The following is a 21898-nucleotide window of genomic DNA, read 5'->3' on the forward strand; positions in this document are numbered from 1 at the left end:
CCTCATTTTCTGACAGTATGAAAATACAGCTGTAGAACTTCTGCTTTTTGAGCTTTCTACATTGGACACGCATACTTCACAAAATTCTGATTTCTTCCATGTAATGATCATCTTCTCAAATTTTGCCCAATCTTTAATGCAAAGTTTCATAAGAGACCTAATGAAGTATGAAAGGAATCTGGGACCTTTGAAACTTATTACTTAACTGGCTCTTACTTAACCTTTCAGTGGTGTTGTATATTTAACCATAAGCGAAATAGAGTCAAACTATTTGAGCATTTGCTATAACAGAAAATCCTATTATTTTTTCTACACCATATTGTCGGACCCTACCTTTTGAATATAAGTAAGTCACCTCCTGTTTACACAGTGTCTTTCTCCCCATTTCCCTCTATTTGACATTTGTTGGAGCCTATTATTAGGTTACTGACAAGGGATTAAAGTCACGCCCATCTTCAGGCAACTGTTTCTTTTCCCTGTGTGCTTCAGTCAGTAGACAACGTAGTTAGAAGCATCGATTCTGGAGTCACACTGTCTGGGTCCGAACCTTGGCCTCACCTCTTGCAGCTCAATGACTCTATGTCTCTGCTTCATTACTTATAAAAATAAGTGCCTGTACTATAGATTTGTAGAGAGGATGAAATGAGATGACTGGTGTGAAGTGCTTAGCACAGTTCTTGGCATTTGGAAACCTTTAATCCATGGTGGGTGGCTATTATTAGTATCCTCAGGTGGGAGCAGAGATGATGTGGCTCCCTTCAAGCTGTGTTAGCAAGCCTCAATCACCCTGCTTGTTCTACACTTCCCCCTTACCCTTAGAATGACCTCATGTTAACCTATCCCATTTTATTGGCCCCCAAATGTGATTGTGTTCCATTTGACCCTGGCATAGTTCTGTGGGAGGTGTAGGTCTAAACTGGTTGACCCTGTAGAACTTTTTTTGTTTCTGTTATTTTGGGACCTGGCAATTACAACTAGATATCATAATGTGACTTGAAAAACAAAGGATACTTGATAAATACCCCTTTTCAATAAGTAATGAGAGTTAATATTCAGGTGTTGTAGCTTTGTAATCGGAAATAGGTCGTTTTCCCTTCATTCTTCAAAAACATTTGTTCATTTCCTTTTTGCCAGGCATGGTGCTGGGCACCCAGTCCAAAGTAGTGAACAATACATAGTTCTTGCTCTCGTGGAGTTCATAGTCTAATTGGGGGAAATGAATGAATATCCATACAATGCAACTGCAATTGGAAGTATTAGGAAAACACGCTGGGGTGTCATGAAGGGTATGGTGAAGTATGTCCCCCCACCAGTAGCAGCAACTCCTGGGATCTTGTTAGACATGTAGAGTCCTAGTTCCCCTCAGACATACTGAATTCAGAAACTGCATCGTAATCAGATTCCCAGTGATTCACATGATTCACAATAATCTGAGAAGCACTGATCTGGAGGGAAGTTCACTGGACTAAGTGTTCCTACTGTCAGGCTACTGAACAGCTATGTGACCTCTGGGCAAGTTGCTCAACCTTTCTGGGTCTCATACTTCTCCTGTGTTAAAACAAAATAAAACCAAGAAAAAACAAACAGCATTAATACTACCTGCTTACATAACACATTGAAATACTGTGACTATTAAGTGAACTGGATGAAACTTACATGAAAATGTATAACAGAAAGAAGTTGTATAAATCTAAGATGTCGATATAAATATCAAGAACACAGGAGTAGCTCCGTGTAGTAAGGGACTTGTGACTACCTTCGGTAGAATTGGAAAAGATTGTTATCATAACTGGGAACAATATTCATATCATGGATGCAGCCTTGGTTAGGTAACACATTTTTCGTTGGATGGCTTTCTGTGAAAATGCATAGAACTTAATGCCTGTATGCACTGTTATAATCGACTCTGCAACTGAACTGGACGGTTTTTCTTAACTTGCCACTGATAGATGTACATTAACTAGCCATGTCTGAGCTCAGGTGTGTACATGCTGTTAATTTCATAATTAATGTCTTGGTATCAACTCAAGTGGTTTTGCATCCTTTCCAGTTCTGTGGTCCCTTAAAGAGAGATTTCTGGATTTGAGAAGAGAGGTCAGAAAACACCTGCTAGAATCCTTGTTATTAATGGTAATAGCTTTAATAGGAGTGCACTGTGCTAAGTGTTTTGCATACATTATGTAATTTAATGAGTCTATGAGATATTTCCATTTTGCAGAAGAGGAGGTCCAGGCTCAGAGGAATTAAGTAAAATGCTCCAGTTTACATGGGACGTCCTGACTGTGGTGACACAGCTAGGAAGTGAGAGAACCAAGACTTTCAACTCAAAACCATTTGCCTTTAGAACACTATTCTTAACCATTCAGTTATGTTGCCTCATATCAAGCCAGAGAAGCTAATTTCCACTGGCTCCTCATTTGCAAGGCAAGAAGTTTGCACTATAATGAAGCATCTTAATCCTACGCCCAGGGATTCAATGAGTAAAATGAAACCTAACTCTGGGGCATGCTTGGGATGAACCGCTTCTGTAGAAACTGGGGTCAAGGTTCAAGAGAGTATCTTAAATGTGTGGTGTTTGTGTGACCATGTAGACCAGGTTTTTGGTGTGGGTTGCTCTCTGCATGACTGTTATTTGCTGACCTTACTGGGAACAGTTCTACTAACTAAGCAAGCTGAGGGGAAGTTGCCATGTAGGCCAGTGTGAGATCAACCATGAGCCCAGACTTATTTATAAACCCACAGGAAAGGCCCCTGAGCTCGCTCTGCCATCTGACTTGAGATATGGCAAGGAATGATTAGTGCAAGAGTACAGGAAGTTCTTGGTGGCCAACTAGGTTTCCAGTCTGAGCCATTTGCCCTTTCAGCCAGGAGGTGGCTACAGATTGTTCTCTTGTGTGTCAGTGTCCCTAGACTCCTCAAGGTACAGAGACTGACCTTTTGCATGTTGTTTACAAAGTTGATTAAGACTTGCACCATAGAGATCACTGACTCAATAAATATTTATCACGCACTCACTGCCTATCTGGTAGCGTCATAGGCACAGAGAAATATTACAGTCCCTGTCCTCATGGAGCTTGCCTTCTGATGGGGGCGGCAGACGACAAACCGATAAACACAGAAGAATTTCAGATAGTGCTAGGTGCCTTGGCAAAAATAGAACAGAGCAATATGAGAAAATGTTTATGTGGGGGAAGAATTTTTAGCTATGAGGATCTAAGAACTCTTTCCTGAGAAGACGGCATTAGAGCAGAGGCTTGACTGATGAAGAACCAGGGACGTGAAGACCTGGGGGAAGATCGAGAACTTCAGATGTGGAGAATAGCAGGTGCAAAGGTAGGTAGAGCTCAACAAAACATTAGGATGTTCAGTGTGACTACAGCTGAGTGAACACGTGGGGAGTTGATTTTTCAGGATTGATAAAAATCAGCTACTATGTAACCCCTCTGACATTTGTGCCACAACATGGGTGGTTAAGGAAATTTTGCCATGGCAGAATATACAAAGAACAGGATTTCTTGGTGTTCTATGTCTTTTGTGCTGGCACACATCACGACTTATGTTAAACAGTGAACCCTCTCTCTGGGGGTTGCAATTTTTCCATGGTTATTCCAGGCTGATCATGTCTGGCCCCTAACTTGTCACAATGTTAGACAGCTCCATCACTCCACTAGTTGAAACAAAAAGCTGTGTTTTTAGGACAGCTTTTTAAAAACCATAAGCAGAGCAAAAATTGTGTCTGCTGTAGTTTTTTAAAAAAAATATCAGTTCAGGTGTCTCCATAGTGTAGTGGTTAGCACGTCTGCTTTACACACAGAAGGTCCCGGGTTCACGCCCCAGGTGGAGCCATGGACCATACCCTTGGTGCGCCAAGCTGCGGGTGTGCCAGGCCACCCGAATGCTCCAGGGGTGCCAGGTCCCAGGTGCATGCCGCAAGAGCGTGGGAGGAGACACCCCGCCTTCAGAGATCCAGTTCTTAAAGGGAGATGGCAACATCCATATGTCAAGGGTAGAAGTGAGGGCGGGGAATTAAAGAGGGGAAAAAATATATATCAGCTTTATTGAGATGTAATTCATATACCGTACAATTCATCTATTTAAAGTGTACAAGTCAATGACTTCTGGTACGTTTAAAGAGTTGTGCAGCCATTACAATAGATTTTAGAACATTTTCATCGCCCTAAAAAGCAACCCCATATCTCTTAATAATCATTAGGTGTTACTCCCCATTTCCTCCTAACATACCCTCCTTCAAAGCCACACCTGCCAGCCCTAAGCAACTCCTATTCTGGGCGTTTTATGTAAATAGAATTATACAATATATAGCTTTTTGTATTTGGCTTCGTTGTGGCCAAATAATATTCTTTTGTATGGATATACCACAATTTATTTACCCATTCATCAGTTGATGGACATTTGGATTATTTCCACTTTTTGGCAATTATGGGTAATGCTGCTATGAACACTCATGTACACATATTTTTATAAGGGCATATGTTTTCACTTATTTTGGTTACATATCTATTAACAGAATTATTAGGTCATATGGTAACTCTACTTTTAACCTTTTGAGGAACTGCCAAACTATTTTACAAAGAAGCTGCCCTGCATCTATAGTTTTTTGAAAAGTTTTCTCTTGATCTCGAGGGGGAAAAGAAAAAATTTGTCACCTGCTAATTCTCAAATGTTAAATAGGTAGGATAAAGATAAAAGCATTTGCCCCCTTTCTCTTAATTCGATTTGATTTTTAAAATCTTCATCTATTTTCTTTAAATCTCTATGTCATCTAGCAATCACGACTGATTATTTGGTTCTTTATTACTTATTTCATATCAAAAATTAATTACATAAGAAATTACATTTCCTTCAAGTACCTTAGGGCAGATAATAAAGATCCAAGTTAACATAAGATACTTTTTCATTGATGGAGATTAGATTTATTTAATTAGTACTCCCTGGATACCTACTCTAAGCCAGGAGTGTTCAAGGTGCTGGATATCTTCCTCACTGTTTTCTACTTAAGGAGGTTTACTCTATTACTGGTATGGTTGGAGGACTACTCGTAGTACAAATGATTCTTATAGCTCATTTTCCATAAGCAGACCCTGGGCAAACTGAGTTTTTGGCTCTTGGTGTTCATTAGCTGCATACTTCTCCTTATAAAATACACTATTTGCACCACACTTCATGAATCAAATTTATTGCAGATTTTAGTTGTCAGCAAGACAGGAGTTCCATTGGGTATTTCTTTTTCCACCCCACAGAAAAGTTCATTTCTTGATTTATTTTGTGTTATATTGTGACACAATTGGCTGAAGAACTTGCTGAAAAATAATCGACCAGCCAAGGAAAAGTTGAACTAGCAGCCTGTCTGAGAATTACATCTAAGTCAGAATCCAACCCTTCAGTTTGTTAAGACCATTGTTGACAGAAGATAGACCCAAGTTGACATCTGAGGAATGACTCAAGTCTTCTTGGTTGAAAGGCTAATCTTCAGACTTCATTGGCTGCTGAACTTTATTGATTTCCTGGTCTGGTTATCATATCTGCCTGTCAGTACAGAAACTCTTCTTGAATGAATTTCAAGAACTCAGATGCAGGTTTTGATGAGACATCCTGAAAGAATGTTTATATGACAACCATTTGTAATAACTCTAAATTTGTCAATAAATAAAATTTTCCTCTTTATGTATAGGAGAGGGAGTATTGCAACCCTAGTTGGGGTTCTTTGGTATACTTGTGAAAGTAAGTACATATATAGTGATATGTTTTAGGCTATTTTATCTAGTTTAATTCACTGAATCTTTACAACCACCATATGTGATAGCTATTATTTTCCCCCATTTTTTGCAAATGAGGAAACAGGCACAGATATAATAAGAGACCTCATCAAGGTTACAAAGCTAATAGGTGATCTTGGCTTCAGGCAGTGTGCTCTTATCCTCTATTTCCTTCACCGCTTATCATTCAGCCTTTGGAGCTTTTGTTTCTCCAGCTGAAAAATTAGTAGATTAAACACTGCATTGAGTGTGAGGTTGTACCTGCTAATCTCTGAGGCCTATTTTGGTTCTAAGACTGATTCGAATTCAGCAGTCTCAAAAGTAGCTTTCATGACCATGTGTGGCTAAGGGAAATAATCAAGGCACAAAGTATTCTGGGAATGTTAAAATACCCAGAAGCATCCTCTTCGAGCCTCCAGGGAAGTCTGGAGGACCAGGTTCTATTGGAGGAAATGCCCATAACTATCATTGTATGTGATGCTGAGAGTTAATTCAGCTTTCATTTGGTGGATGCCAGAGTCTTGGTGGGTGCCACAACCCCAGTATTTGTACTGTGGGTCATACTACTCTAGATTTAGAAATGTAATGATTTTTCTTTAAGTAAGGAGTGATGACTTTTGTTGTGGATAATAGAGCTGTTGGAATGTCTCTGTCTGAACCAGCTGTATATCTGGGGTTTGATTGATATTTGCTTGTTGCTGCCAAAGGATTTGGCCCCTTCCTTCTAAAGTCTCTTTAACCTAATAATCAACCCAGATTCCTCTTTGTTAGCACAGGCTTATTTACAATGAAACTTTAGCATTTACTTTGCAGGCACTACTATTCACTATACTGGTATTGAACAGGTTTCTCATTTTTTGTTTCTGTTGCATGTGTTCACTCATCTATGAACATATTATCCAAACCATTGGTCAGAAAACTTGAGTCTGAAAAAAGAAATCTGTACTATTTCTAACTGGAAAAAAAAAAAAAATCTTGGAGATGTATTTTAGATTTGGAGTGTCTTAAAATTTTTTTATGTTTTTTCAAACAATGAGATATAATATTTAAAATTTGGACTATTCTAGAGGATCTTGCAGTGTGAGGCATCCTCCCCAATTTCCAACAATTCTTTATACACTCTTATGAGAAATCTGGAAGCCATGCCAAGCCTTTCTTTTTACTAATCCCCATATCCATCAGTTGCATGTACTTCTTAATCTCTCAAATTGATCCTTTATCTTTTAATAATTTTATAGGTTTTACATTTTCATATTTTTTACTTGTTATTAAATCAGGCTTCTTACTCATCTCCCTCCCACCGTCTTCCAATGTGGTTTCTAAGAGTGATAATTTCCAGCCATGTCATCCTGCTGTTTAGATTCCTTCATTGATTCCTCTCTCTTTCCTGGATAAAGCCTTCACATGGAGACAACAACGCTCATGGTCTGACCCACTGTAGAGCACATTTATTGTGTTTTGGCTCATCAGCACCGTAGTTTCCTTTTGGAGAACTACCTCTCCCCCAAGTGAGTCCTCTCAAGGTTCCCCATCTGCCCTTCACTGACAGACGGTTATAGTGCCCAAGTCAGGCCAGTCATACTCTTTCTTCTAGAACTTCAAATCTTTAACAAAATTCATTCATACTGTTACATTGATTCCATCTGCATCAGTTTCAGTTTATGTTCAAATTCCATGGAACATGCTTGATTTTACATTTTTCCTCAAGAGCATATTTTTTCTTTATAACTTTTAGTTTCATGGGTTAACTACCATTTTCTAAATTATACCCAACAAAACCAAGTTGCAGCATGTTGAATAGATCTAAGGTGATCATATTTTTAAAAAAAAAGTTTACTTGATGAAACCAGGGGCAAAGTATTTGGACTGTTCACAAATTTGGGGCTATATAGACCCTGTACATAGAGTAGAGGTCATGCTTATTCTCCAATATCAATGTAATGATGAAGAGAAGAAGGATAAAACTTAACATTTTGAACTGAAATATTGTTTGGAGCTGTCTGAACTTTGTTATGTAATACATATAAGTCAGACACATAGGCAGAGGCACTTTAAAAAAATTAACATTGTTTCATAAAACATTCAATTTGTGGTGTTATGTTTATTTTAAAATCATATTCAAATATTCCACCTGTATTTTCACAAGAAGAAATTGGATCCATTGGTACTTTTGAACTCAAAGTCTACCTTTGGGCATATACCTTTCTCTGCTAATCTATTCTCTAATATGATTGCATCATAGATCATATAGAGCTGAATTTGTAACATACACAATTCCATGAGTGAATTAAAACATAGGAAATGGCCTCAAACTGTCCTGGACACATGAGGGAATTTTCTCCTTCCTTCTTTCAGTATACTTTTGGAGAATCTACAGTGTGCCAAATACTGTCCTGGATCCTGGGATGAAGTGGTGTACAAGCAGAGTGAAGGCCAATAGTTTTGCAAATGTGGACCCTGGACTCACGTTGCCTGTGTTTGCCCCCTGTCTCTGTCGCTTTGGTGCTCTCTGACTGGACAGCTCATTTAAACCCCGGGGGCCTTAGTCTCTCATCTGTTTAACAGTTGTACTTGCCTTATGGGATCAAATGAGACAGTTCTTATAATTATTTAGAATAGAATAGAACTTGGCAAAGTAAGTCAGCAGAAGAATTTAATGATCTGTTACAGCAAAAAAAGTCACTGACAGTTTGAGCATGCACGTTCGTTTACTCATTTGGTCATTCACTGTGCTCTAGGGAACAGTGATGAACAGGACAGACTTGGTACTTGCCCTCGTATAGTTTTATTGTGCAAACAACAATGAGCACATTACAAGTATCGTGAGTTCTATACATGGAGATAGACTGGGTGCTTTGGTAACTGGTACACATGAAGATATAGGTTCTTTCTGGTTATGGCCTTGAAACCTTGTAATGCAAGTCAGAAAGAAAGTGTAATATACATACATACAGGACATGCACATTCTACGTAATTTTACATTTCTGATTTCCACTTTCATGAGAATATAGAGTGGTTGTTCAGAGCCTGATTCTCCGTACCTGGATGACTGAATTTGAACCCCAGTCTACCCATCATTAACTGTGCAGTTGGGGGCAAATTATTTAACCTCTCTCTAGCTCATTTTCATCAGCTGCAAAATGTAGGTGGTAAAAACGGCAACCACTTCTTAGGTTTATTGTGAGCCTTAGATGAATTAATATATGTGAGATGTCAGTCCCCAGCATTAGCTCTTACCAAGCTTGGATCATTTTCCGAAGGTAGAATGGGAAGAACACAGGCTTATCTATCGCCCAGGCAGGTCCTGAATCCTACTCCATCACTTATTGATTGAGCGGCTCAGCAAGTAGCTTAACCCCTCTGAAATCTAGTTTCCTCATCTGTAAAATGGAGTTAATGACACTTAACCACATGAGATTGCTTTGAGGAGTAAATGAGATAGCACAGTTCTTGGTAATTACCAGGTACTCAAAGAATATCCCTCTTCCCTCTTCCCCTAAAACGAAAGTAAAGGCAAGAAAAAAATATTCTTGAGAATTTCAAGAAAAATACTATACAGTATGTCTTTAAGGTCATTCTTCCCTACAGGGGTGCTTACGTTTATAGCTGTTTGGTGATTGTGACACCACGGACCAAGCACATGTGGTTTGGACCCACATACTACTGTGCAGCAGAAGGCAATGGTAAACCGCTGCTGAACTTTCTTTTCTTAATCTTTTTCTTTACCTTTCTTAGCTTTCTTATTTTGAAAACCCTATGAGGAGACAGCTCACTCGTCTCTAGGGCCACCAGGAGTTGGAGCCAACTCAATGACATGTAATAACAACAAAGGTCATTTTTAACATCTGAAAATTTGTCCTTTTCAACAAAAGCTCTACAAGCATCAGATGGAATGATTTATCCACTTCTATTATTTTCTGATTATTTTTATCTGGTAGAGTGTGAAAGAAAGAAATGGAATTAATAGAATGATCTTTAGATCTCTGAGCTAATTGCTATAAAAACTCTAAATTCTATTTTCTTTAGTTACTTTTATTTCAAAATATAGTGCCTGTGTGGCTATGTTGTTGTGCATAAACAGGGGAAGAACAATGTGTACAAAAGAAAATAAACCTGCTCTGGTATAATAAGTAAGGAAGAAAAGTCTGATCAGCCAGGCAGACTCTGGACCAGCAACTCAGGTGCTATATAAATGTCCTACCCTCCCCTGACTAAAGCATGCCTTCCTCTGCCCTCTGTTTCTGCTGGGGTGAGGACCACAGAACAATTTTATGTTAATTTCTCCATCTTTTTCTCGAAAAAATTGAAGCAGCTAATAGTCTAAGAAGGAGAAATCTTAGAAATAACAAATCATAAACTTCTTAACAAATGCTCCATAATACAGGTGAAGAACAAACTCCTTCATTTAGGGCATCACCTCTGTATCAATTTTTCTTTAAAGGCCTTTCCTAAGGTTTCTGTCTTCCTGGGGAGACAGGGGGCGGGATGGGGTGGGGTGTCTCATTTAGATCTAGTTTATTAAATCATCTGTCTTTTTCTCTCACTGCATCCTGTTGAAAGTACATCGACTTCTGGGCTCAACAGAGACCCAAAGGGCAGAGGCTGCACAGAGTTGTAAAGCCAGCAATATTGAAGGTATCTGACCCTTACCTTGCAAGCAGATCTTACATTTTCATGTCATCAGTAATAAAAACTCCGAATGGTAGGGAGGTTGGTTTTAGTCTTGTCTCTGCCAACCTGCTCCCCACCCCATTCTGCCCTGGGGTGGGGGGTGATCAGGAACATATCCTTAGCTTCTCTGGGTCAAATTCCACTCATAGGTAAAACATCAAGTTTGGATTAGATTTCTGAATTCTCTTGCATGTCTAAATGCTCTGCTGAGGTTTGACTGAACAATGTACATTCACATTCTAGCCTGGCAGCAATTCCCAAATGGCCACTGGCCCTAGAGCCAGCTTTCATGCTTCCTAAGTTCTCTGGTTGCCTTCTGCCTACTTCATTCATTACATTAAGTCTGGGCTCTCAGTCATTTGAGTTTTTGACCTCTAGAATCCAGTCTTACACTGAAGTTGGTCCATGCTGTGTGTAAGGATAAGCTCATTTTCAGTTCTTAGCTGATAGGCATGGACTGGCCTAAGCAGACATGGAGTGCTGATTATATACTCTCTTTAAAAGAAATCTTGGAAAATTTGGTGGCATAAGAACAGGAACATGGCAACTTTGGAAATCAATTAGTGAACACAAATATTTTTCAAGCTGGGTTTCTTTTTCCCCAAATATAACTTCATATACGTTGACTGGTTTGACCAACTATCAAGAGGACATTTGCTCTGGTGGTTAGTGGGTATTTGAATCAAAGAAAAAACTTTCTAAAAATATCTTTTATTGAACCATATAGAGAAAAGTACACAAATTATCAGTGTACAAGTCAATGCACTATTACAAAGTGAACACACTCAAATAACCACAAACCACTTGCATAACCATCATGTTCAAAAATAAAACATGTTGTGAAGCCTCTATTGTATCCCTTCTCTTGAGGAAAAAAAAAATTGATGATGTTGACAGCATCACCTCTTCATTTTTCCTTCCAGAAACTATTGCTGGGGCTACTTCCCTCTTATTTTTATGGTTACTTTCCCCCTCCCCCCCTTTAATCTTTCTCCTTCTTAGGACAAAACAAAATAATACCAGCCATTCTCTTCCCCATTGCCTGAAAGTCAATAAATTGGGTAAAAAGGAATAGTGTGGGGCAAAGGGATGAACTGCTATTTTCATATCTGTAAGAAAACTTGACATGTATGGCCAGGGTTCACAGTTTTTTATTTATTTGTTTGTTTTGATGTTGTTCTTTTAAATTCTCATAATTCTCATCTCACATAGACTGGATTCTTGATGTAGGCAAGATGAGAAAACCGAGGCTCAGGAAATTTAGGCAGCCTAACCTGGACTTCAGAAACCGACACTTTGCAAAGTATAGGGTCTTTGTCTAAGTCAGAACCAGAGTGTTCAGTGTACAAGGGAATCCTCATCCTGGTGATGGGATGACCCTAGCCCGGTCTATAAAGCTAGGAAAAGGTATGGTGGCCCTTCTCAAAAATACAAACATACACAAGAAACCAAAAAGTGTATATTACTTTAGAGAGTTCTCACACCCGGTGAGTCCCTGGTACCTCTGGGCTATTCCATCTGCTGCAGAGGTTCTCTGTGGGGATACAGCACATGTCCAGCGCAGCGCCTTTCAGCCAAGGATAGGAGTGTATTGCCAGTGCTGTCCACCTGCAGAACAGAAGGAACGTCCTTGAATGCAGCCCCTCTCCCTCAACACGCTGTGTGCAATGCGGGCGCCCTCCTTTCCGTGGAGCTGTCACAAAGGACAGCACTTGGCATCCTCACTTCTCACTGTCCAGGAGCACTCGATTCCACAGAGTTCTGGTGCCCGTTTCTCTGGGATCACTGACAGCTGGGTATACAGCTCCAGCCAGAAGGGCGCCTGACGGTCCCAGGAGCCTAGGCGACCAGAGGCAACTAGCACTCATCTCTAGAACCCGGGTCCCCCCAAATGCGCACGGTCCTTGGCAGGCGGGCGCAGGCACCAGGTGTGGGGCAGGGCGCAAAGACGCTGAGGGACGCGCGCGTGTGCGCGCGCAGAGAGCGCCTGGTGGGTAGTGCCAAGGTTTCATGCTGCCTTGGTGGCTCTGGGCCGGATCAGGGCTGGGCTCCAGCGGTGCCCTTCCTCCACCTGGCCTACTTGGTCCTGCACAGCTCGGAGCCGGAGCCACGAGAGCTGAAGCAGCGCCCCTACAGCCCGCTTTTCCGCTTCCATCTCCTTCGCCTCCTCCTCCTTCCCCCAGCCACCCGCGCAATCATAACCGGTTCAGGCTGGCCGGGGTGCCCCGAAAAGAAGAGAGGGGGAGGGGGGAACACAGGGTTTAACACCCGGAGGAGGAGGAGAAATAGAAGGTGGAGACCAGAGGAGGGGTCCGGCGCCCTCCCTCCATGTGGCCGCCGTTTCTGCGGAGTTCGGCGGGGGCAGAGGGCGGCGGCTCCCCGGGCAGCGCGTAGCGGGACGGATTGTCCAATACTCCAGCAGGGGCCGGGGCCAGGGCTGGGCCCGGGCCCCTGGATAAAAAGTCGCCCGGCAGGCCTGGAGCTGCAAGGGAGAGCAGCAGCCGAGGTCCCGACCGCACCACCCGCCGGGTTCTCCCGGGGCACCGCTCCCTGTGCTGCGCCCCAGAGTCCCCCACCAAGGCCGGTACACAGGTAAAGGACTGGAGCTCACGGGGAGGGTCCCAAGGGTCAGCAGCCATCGTGCTTTCCAGCCTCGCAGAGGCGAGAGGTAACTCCTCCGATTCTGAATTGGAGGAGGAGGCGGCGACGACGCTGTCACCAGCGGCCAGGCAACTTGGAACCGGTTTCTTGTGTGGAGTGTGGGCTGAGGGGTTGAGTGTACTTGCTACGTTCGCGCCCACCCCTTGACAACCCTTTTTTGATGGAGTGCTTCTTCGCAGTGGGCAGGTTTTCCCAGGAATCTGACTGCGGCATTTTGCACTGAGTTTGGGGGGTGGCGGTGGGCGGTGGTTCTGGAGTGGGGACAGCGTCCTCAGATGGGGTTCGAGACAGCTTCAGGGGCTGCTGGCGGCAGAGCGGGGAGTAGAGAGGATGCGACCCACGTGGGCCCCCATTTCCCAGAGGGCAGCGAGGCCTCCAGGACCCTGGCTTGGTGCCCCTGAGAGGGTCGGAGTTGGGGCGCCACGGGTGCTCCTGGGCTGTGAGGAAAGCAGAGCTCGGGGCGGGAGGATATTGCACTGCTGCGCCAAATTCAGCACCACCAGGTCAGCCACCGGCGAACGCAGGAGCCCAGCCTCCGCGACCGCCGCGGAAGATGCCGGCACCTGGGCCTCTGGGACACAGAGGAACTTGTGAGGACTTGGTGCTGAATGCTCCAGAATGCTTCATCTGTGGCTCTCCCTAGATATCCTACTCTGACTTCAGAGCCCAGAGACTTTGGGAAGAGCTGGTAACCATTTAAAAAGTTGGTCGTCAAAAACAAATCAATGCTTCTTGAGATGCCAGGTCTAATCCAGCACAGGTCAGTCCATCCAGAAGGTTTAGGCGAGATATACACTAAATATATTTCTTATATAGTAAGTTATTTAATATAACATTAAAAAAAGAACAATTTCCCAATGTCACAGTTAGTTGAAGTGTATTTGTTTTTTAATTACCTGGCTAGTAATTCTGATCGTGGGTGGATTCCCCTGCCTCTAGAGTAGTCAATTGTTCCATCAGATTATGTTAGTTGGGTAGGTCTGAACATTGTCTTGATTTGAATTGGCTTTAGCTGTGAGAAATTGTTCTGGCTGGTTTAGGCAGAGGACTGAGAAAGCTTGATTCTGAAGTGAAAACACCGATTATTAATTATACAATTACACCCTCTTATAAATAACATGTGAATGCAGATAACAGGGATAGCACCCATATCATTGCAGTAAATGTTTTTTAAGGCCCTGAGAAGTGGCAATTACATAATATAATAGTTTAACCTGTAATTTTGAAAAAACGCATACTTTTAGCACCACTAACTGCCTAAGAACATCCTTCTCTGTTTCTTCTCTTTTCTGTGTAGGCAAATGTGGTAACAAGGGCCCTTCATATCTATAAGCTAAATATAGGGAAGGACAAAAGATATGGGGAGATAGAGCATGACACTAGGAAATCTTTTCTGACTTCTGACTGTGACTCTGAAAAGATGGTGCTGATGATATGCATTGGTTGGTGTCTGAGTCTGTATCAGGGCAGATCATGGTGCTTTGGGGTGATATGCATGAAACTAGAGCTAAAGGATGATAATTAGACATGGTCAGATTTTCAAGCTTTATTTCCTCACCCCTAATCTTTGAACTCTCCAATTTTTACAGTTTTCTTCAAGTGAGCTATCTCTTGAACTTAATTTATAGATTGCGTTGAGTATAAAAAGCCAGTGGGAGTGTGCAAAAGAAATGTCTTGTATAACTATAGCTTTCCAAGAAAGTATCACCTAGCGACTTTAATTTTAATTAAAAATTACAAGAATGCATATATTTTGAGCTAGTTGGCCTTTTCTTTGGGAGATTCTTTATAGACCTAAAAGTATTCCTTATAGATTATGAGACTGAACTCTAACTAAAACTTAAATTCACGGAAAGAACACATGGTCCCTGCTTTCAAAGAGTTTAGCCTATGGGGAAAGATAGGCCTGTTTACAGATATCTACAATACAGGATAGTGTAAATGGAGTTACATGGCAGCGACATCAGCAGTGTGTTTTTGAGAAAGGCAGAGAAAAGAAGAGGTTCATTCAAGGTTAAGAACAGAAAAGTTTTGTGGTGGGTGTAGCGTCGGAGCTGGTACATGAAGGAAAAGGATTTCCTCAATGGACAGGAGGCCTGCTGGAACAAGGGAATAGCACAGAGGTATGGGAGTGTGGTGTGTTCAAAGACAGCAGAGCAGGTTGGAGTGGCTGGAGCCTGGAATTTAAGATAGATACACTGGAAAGTAGGATGGCGCTAGATGATGGAGAACGTTGCAAGCCAGGCTAAGAAAATGTGATTGAAGATTATTATTATATTTATACCAATCAAGGTTAGCATCTGTAACTGTAGTTTATATCTTGAAGTTCGATTTTGTAAGCATCCCCCTAAAATAAGTAAATGAATAAAATCTCAATTGTGTTTGGTTCCTATAAATGTTATTATGGAAGAGTATCACGTTCCAAATAAACTTCATTTTTTGGGAGAGTGCTCAGGCCAAATCTGATCTCTAGACCTCTAGAAATGAAAGTATGGTAATGTTAGTTTTCCAGAAGAAATGACCCATTTTTTAAATCTAATTTTTATTTAAATTCAGTTTCTCCCTTCTAAATCTGCAGTCTTACAGTGTAACAACTATTAGTCTGATTAAAACTTTGGATAGGAAAACACCTCTACTTTCCTGGACCAATATGCAGAGTAAAGCCACCTTCTATTCTCTGTTTCAACTGCCAATAATTATTATTATTATTATTAATGTTTATTAAACATTATATGTCAAGTGAGCCACACACTTTATTTTATAGAGGCATTACTTTTATCTTAGACTGAGAATTTTAATAAGGTCACTCAGCTAAATAAATGATGAGAGCAGGATTTGAACCCTAGAAGTCAATCTTGAGAGCTTATCCTTTGAACAATTGTGCTATAAATTAACAAAGGCATAATACATAGTAACTGTTATGAATGGTAGTTAGAAACTGGGCCTGTTTCAGTTTTTTTTTTCTTTGCATCCTCCTTTAATTGAGATATGACATATAACATTTGTTACTTTTAGGTGTACAGCATGATTCAATGTATTTATATATTGCAAAATGATTACCATAATGAGTTTAGTTAACATACATCACCACACACAGTTGGAATTTTTTAAATGAGAACTTTTAAGATCTACTCTCGGCAATTTTTGTGTATATAATGCAGTATGTTAACTACACTCATCACACTGTACCTTATACATCATGCTGATTAATTTTACTTTATACAATGTTTTGACACTTCTTCAAACTATTTTATGATCTTGTGCTTTTATGACCCACTCAAAAGAAACTCTTAAACTCTTTAAGAAAAGATAGTTATGGAAGGGATCCCCAACCCCCGGGCCAAGGACCAGTACAGGTCTGTGGCCTGTTAGGAACCAGGCTGCACAGCAGGAGGTGGGGGGGTGGCAAGCTTGAATCATTCCAAAACCCCAACTTCCCGCCAACCCCTCCCCCCACCTCTGGTCCATGGAAAAATTGTCTTCCACAAAACTGGTCTCTGGTGCCAAAAATGTTGGGGACTTCTGGGTTATGAGATAAGAAAAATATTAACAAATGTGATAGCATTAAATACAAAGACCAGACCTGCCAGATTCTCTGGAAGAGTGTCATTTTTAAATATTATTCTCATTATTCTCAATAAACCCCAAAGGTACCAGATCTTTTTGTATTTCTGCATCTCATATATGTTGCCATGAGTCTTGATATTTATTCCGAAAGTAATATAGCAAGTACACTAGTGTGTACACTACATACTAAAGTGTGTATTGATTGGGCTCTACATAATCATGTACATATTATGCAAAACATTAAAAGAACAAACCAGTGTAGGTAACATCATCAGAAAACTGCTGTTTGGGCCAAGCTTTGTGGGATATGGGTTGTGTGAAGCAGAGATAAGATGAATCAAGAGACTAGCATATAGGGAACATGGATAAGAGTTTAGAATATAGGAAGATGATTATATCAATTCGTAGTTAAGTGTCTGGCCCTCATTTTGCTTATATTTCACTTCATTAAATCTCTATAACTTTTTATCTGTTCTCAGACTCTGATTACAAATTTTGCCATTTTCTCTTCTGAACCTGAGAGAAGAGCTTGGAAACAGGTGACTGTTCACTGGATTGGTCAGTAAGGGATCTTGATACTGGCATCACATGAACAAAGCAAATTGCGGGGGGAGTGTCAGGAGAGCACGGGAGAAACTCTAAGTGTAAATCAATCTTGGTCTTGTGTCAGGGAGACATTAGGAAGTAAAAGGAACTGGAGAGAACATGCCCATTCGATGAAGGCCAAAGTTACTCAGTTCAAGGTAACTGTTATGTAAGAACGAGGGCCCAGTGTCGCCAGACCTTCTGATTTACCAAGAGAATCTGGAAATTCGGATTTTTGTGTGAAATCTTTCAGTTTTAAAACATTGGAAATTAATTCAAAATTGCTAAAAATAAAATAAAATAAAAAGTAGGCAAGCCAAACAAAACACCTCTAGAGATCTAGAGATTAGATTTGGCTTGAGCACAGCCAATTTGCTCTATTTCCAAATTTCCTTTTGGCTTCAGACTTCTGTGATTCTCTGCTCAATCCATTATATCTCTAACTGATTCCTTTCCTTTGCTAAAACATATTCCAGTGCTCACCATATCTAAATTGTGATAACTTTGGAGGAGCTCTTTGGCATGTGCTGGACTATATATAATAGATTGTTAAGGCCTTTAAGGTCAGAGGATGTCCTTTATTGATGGCCATGCTACTGATATAATTCAGAAGCCCCAGCACTTAATTAATTGTGTTTGCCTTTTAGGGACAGTTAGTATGGTTTAAGTCCAGGACTCCAAGTGGTTTCCTTCCTGCTCTTCCTTCTCACCCAGAATGTGAGATAATAACCAGCTGGGGAATCGATCCTGGTTTCCATTTGGACAAGGTTTATTTCTAGGCTTGACTACGGTCCTCTGAATCGTACAAAAGAGTGTAGTTGCACTGTTGGATAATTGTTGGATCATAGGAGCAAAAGGGTGTTGAAGGAAATATGGGGCAGTCATTGTAGTAAGCAGACATAAGAATCTGAGAATATGCATCTTGAAATTAGACTAATGAGCTAGGAAAAGAAAGAATGTTTTTTTAAGATTTTAGTTGAATACTTACCTGGTAGGGGAGATACTATGATCAAGGGCGAGGGTTATCCATTGCACACCGGATGTGCTGACTCCTGCAATTTCCCCAAATGCGGGAAACTCGACTGCATAATTTGTGGTAGTGGGGACTGTGTTCACGCTCTCCCCTGGGGGGAAAATAAGATTTTCGTTGATGCGAAAATTAGGTTATGATAGCAATATAATCAGTAAATGAAGCAAAGACCATTAAAGGGGAGACCAGGTGTAAGTGTTGCTGGGTGGAATCATGTATGACTGACCTGGTTAGGGGTCTTGGGAAAGCCGTCTCCATCAGGTGCCATCTGCTTCAATCCCAGAATAAGACTTCTACTGGCAGTCTTAGGTTGTTTAGAGATTTTCAGCTGAAGATCTTCAATAGTAGAAACACCTGATATGGGTTAGTAGTAAGATTTTTCCCTTGGGGCTGAAGGGCATCTTTATGGAGATGGCATTTTCAGTAGACACAATCTGCAGGTTGGAGATCATGATGGTCTCCCGAGAGCATGCTATGGAAAGACTGCTTTACGGACTGTGAGTTAGTCTTAAGTATTTTACAGTAAATCAAGAGGTCTCCTTTCAGCAGTGCAGGTTCATATATTTCTTGAACTAATCTCATGGGTCTGCCAGAAATAATTTCAAAAGGAGATAGTCTATGTTTGCTGGAGGGAGTAGATCTTAGGTTGAGCAATACCAAGAGAAGAGCCTTATAGGCCAAGGCAGACTGAAAGACTGCAAGTCTTACCAATAGAGTTTTGATTACCCTGTTAATCCATTCTATAAGACCAGAGGTCTGGCGATAATAAGCATAACGTGTAAAATCTGCCAGGTCTTACAGATTGTATAATCTGTCCTGTGAAATGAGTTCCCCAGTCACTATGGATCTCTGAGGTGATTCCCCAAGTGGAGAAGTTTTTCACTAAGAGTATCTCACTCATTGCTGACACTGTGGTCCTCTGTCATGGGAATGCTTCCACCTAATGAAAAATGCGTACAACTCTTTACTAACACAGATTTGTATCCTTGAGAAGGAGGCAACTAAATAAAGTCCATTTTGTGAGACCTTAAATGGCCCTAGAAGTGAGAGGGAAAATGCCCCAGAGAAGTATGAATGGGTTTTCCAGCATCGTACTTTGGGAAGATTTGGTATTTTTAGTATTCCTGGGAAGCTATCTTCGGAGACGGCTTCCAGTAGTATTGTTTTCTCCATAAAACCATATGTGTCAGTGTTTTAGTGAGTTAAGCCATGTACATATTGTAATATATGACATATGTAATCAGAGAGGAGTGGTTGGTAGTTCAGACCTACCTGTAAGTTTCTTTTAGGGTCAGATTTACAGCCTTATTCTGACCATTTAAAAAAAAAATTTTTTTTTTGTTAAACAGCCAAATGACATCCTTCTATATGTTGTTTTTTAAAATCCCCAATGACTTCAGTTGGTAGCTTAGGTGTTTCCATTAGGGACTGAGATTGTTTTCATGCTGCTAACTTAGCAGAAGTGTCAGCCAAATGATTACCTCTACTTTCTTCTGTGTTTGCCATTGAATGTCTAGGGATCTTTATGATTACTAAAGATTTAGATAACTGGATAACCTCTAAGAGTTCTAAAACATAAGAAGTGTTTTTTATCTTTGGTCTGAAAGAAGTCAAGAATTCTCTCTGTCACCAGAGAACATCTCTCAGAGGAGGTGGAGGCTATCTTCAGTGGATGCTTCCTCAGAAGGTGAGCAGAGGGGGAAGTTGTCCATGGATTGTAAAAGGGTAGACCTGGAAGGAAACTCTATATTGGCAATATCTGCCTTTAAAATTTGGAAAAGTAAGTCAGACTTCCAGTGTAGGCCTCAGGCATTACTGTCCAAGTATATTGTTGTTCTTTCTATGTGAGAGAAAATAAAAATTGGTTTTCAGGATCAACAGGGATGCTAAAGAAAGCACTACAAAGATCTGTAACTGAAAAGAATTTACTTTCTGGTGCTGTGATTGAGTGTAAGGTATGACGTTAGGCTCAGCTGGGTGGTAAGTTATGATTATGTTATTTATGGCTCTTAGATCTTGAATAAGTCTCTATTTACAGGGAAGATAGGAGTATTATGAGGGCTTATGCAAGGAATGATGAAGCCTCGTTTGTAATATTCCACATTGATAGGTTTGATTCCTTGAATGGCCTCTGCATTTAAAGGGTATTGACCTATGTCAGGCAGAAGTTTATTTTTGTCAACTTAAAATTTCCATCACTGGTGTGGAATGAATGCAATCAATGTTGGTGGCACTTCTTTGACCAAAGTTATTTTGTAATGGAATCTCAAAAAGGGTTTGGTTCAGTTAAAGTGACTGAAAAAACTGAAATAGCTATGAACAAGTCCATGGCTGAGGACTTTTGAGTGTTATTAATTAGAAGCTCAAGATGTAAGAATATTTTCCCCTTTTGAAGGAAGAATATATGGCCTTGTGAGTTTCAAAATAAAAGTCTTATCTCAAGAGATGAACAGCAGCAGAGGAAACCAAAAGAAATTGGTGGGTCCCTGAACAGATCCAAGTTGAAAGGAAATCGGCAGGAATTTGGAAGCTGTCATGGGTTGACTGGATACTCCCACCATTTTATGGTTTCAGTACTCTGAGGAAGGGGAATGGAGAGGCTGGTGAGGTTAAGAACTGATAAGATGGCTCTGATATCTTGGTTACCTCATTCTCAAATTAGATCAGTTTCTCCTAAAGAATTAGTTGGGAGCATGGTATAAATCCCCTTTTGATCCTTTGAGCCTTTGAACCTTATTGCTGAGATAACTTAGGTTGGAAACTTTAAGGAGGATTCACAAATTTTATAGGCTTGAATTTGTTGTATTGGTTGGCCTTGTAATTGTCTTTTCAGCTTTGAGCAATCTTTTATCCAATATCCGGTCTAGTTACAGACCCCTTGGAATGGTGGTTTGCCTTGGGGAGTATTTTGCTGTCAGTCGTAATTGTAGGCTCATTGCCTGTATTTGGGCATGTAGGGCTTGTGTGGCTTTCTTTGTGATATCTTTTTAGGTCGCTCGGGAGAGCTTCTCAGCATAGTTTACTAAATCATGGGTTTGCATAGGGCCCAATTAAGTTGTAATTTTTTTCATTTACTTGTTCAAATTCATCTTGTAGACCCTCAACAAAAGCTGAATTAAAAAGCATTGAGGTGTCATCATTAACTTCGTCAAATGGTTAACAACATTTTCAAATCTATCATAGTAATCAAAAACAGTTTCATTGGATTTCTAAACACTTTTTTTGACTTTTCTTTCAATCGATAACTTGAAAAGCTCTGAGTATCTTTTCATGAAGGCCAGTTTAGCTAGCTTTGAAGCTTTGCTCATGGCTTCTCGTCCTCGACAGGAAAAACCTCCCGTAGGGTTTTGCCATCCCACCTTGTTTAACTGTTTTCTGGCATGTCCTTCTCCTACAGGCACATGGATAGAGTGATAGAGGTCAGAGAACTATGACTCATGTTTGGATAGTAAGCAGAAATTCTCTAGCAAACTCAGTGGGGTCCTCTCCGAGATTAAAAACATCTTTAGTAATGGTATAGAGCTCAGCTTTAGTCCATGGGGTATAAGAAATAAGGGGTTGTCGATCCTTTCAGGTCCATCTGATGGTTTAACTTTAAATGAGACAG

The 21898-nt window shown here is 40.7% G+C and overlaps 1 protein-coding gene and 1 pseudogene across 2 annotated transcripts in view; both read left to right on the plus strand.

Moving 5' to 3' along the window:
* The first annotated feature begins 12413 nt into the window (after positions 1 to 12413).
* Positions 12414 to 21898, plus strand: part of SLC16A9 (solute carrier family 16 member 9) — a 43780-nt gene continuing 34295 nt past the window's right edge. The window contains exon 1 of one of the 2 annotated variants that reach the window (XM_006915610.3): positions 12414 to 13040. The gene's annotated coding sequence lies outside the window, so the exon portion shown is untranslated. The remainder of the gene's footprint in view (positions 13041 to 21898) is intronic. The other variant, XM_006915609.3, reaches the window with a different exon arrangement.
* LOC112482791 lies at positions 18242 to 18387 on the plus strand (annotated as a pseudogene).

This window comes from Pteropus alecto, unplaced genomic scaffold, assembly GCF_000325575.1.
Source record: "Pteropus alecto unplaced genomic scaffold, ASM32557v1 scaffold155, whole genome shotgun sequence".
NCBI lineage: Eukaryota > Metazoa > Chordata > Mammalia > Chiroptera > Pteropodidae > Pteropus > Pteropus alecto.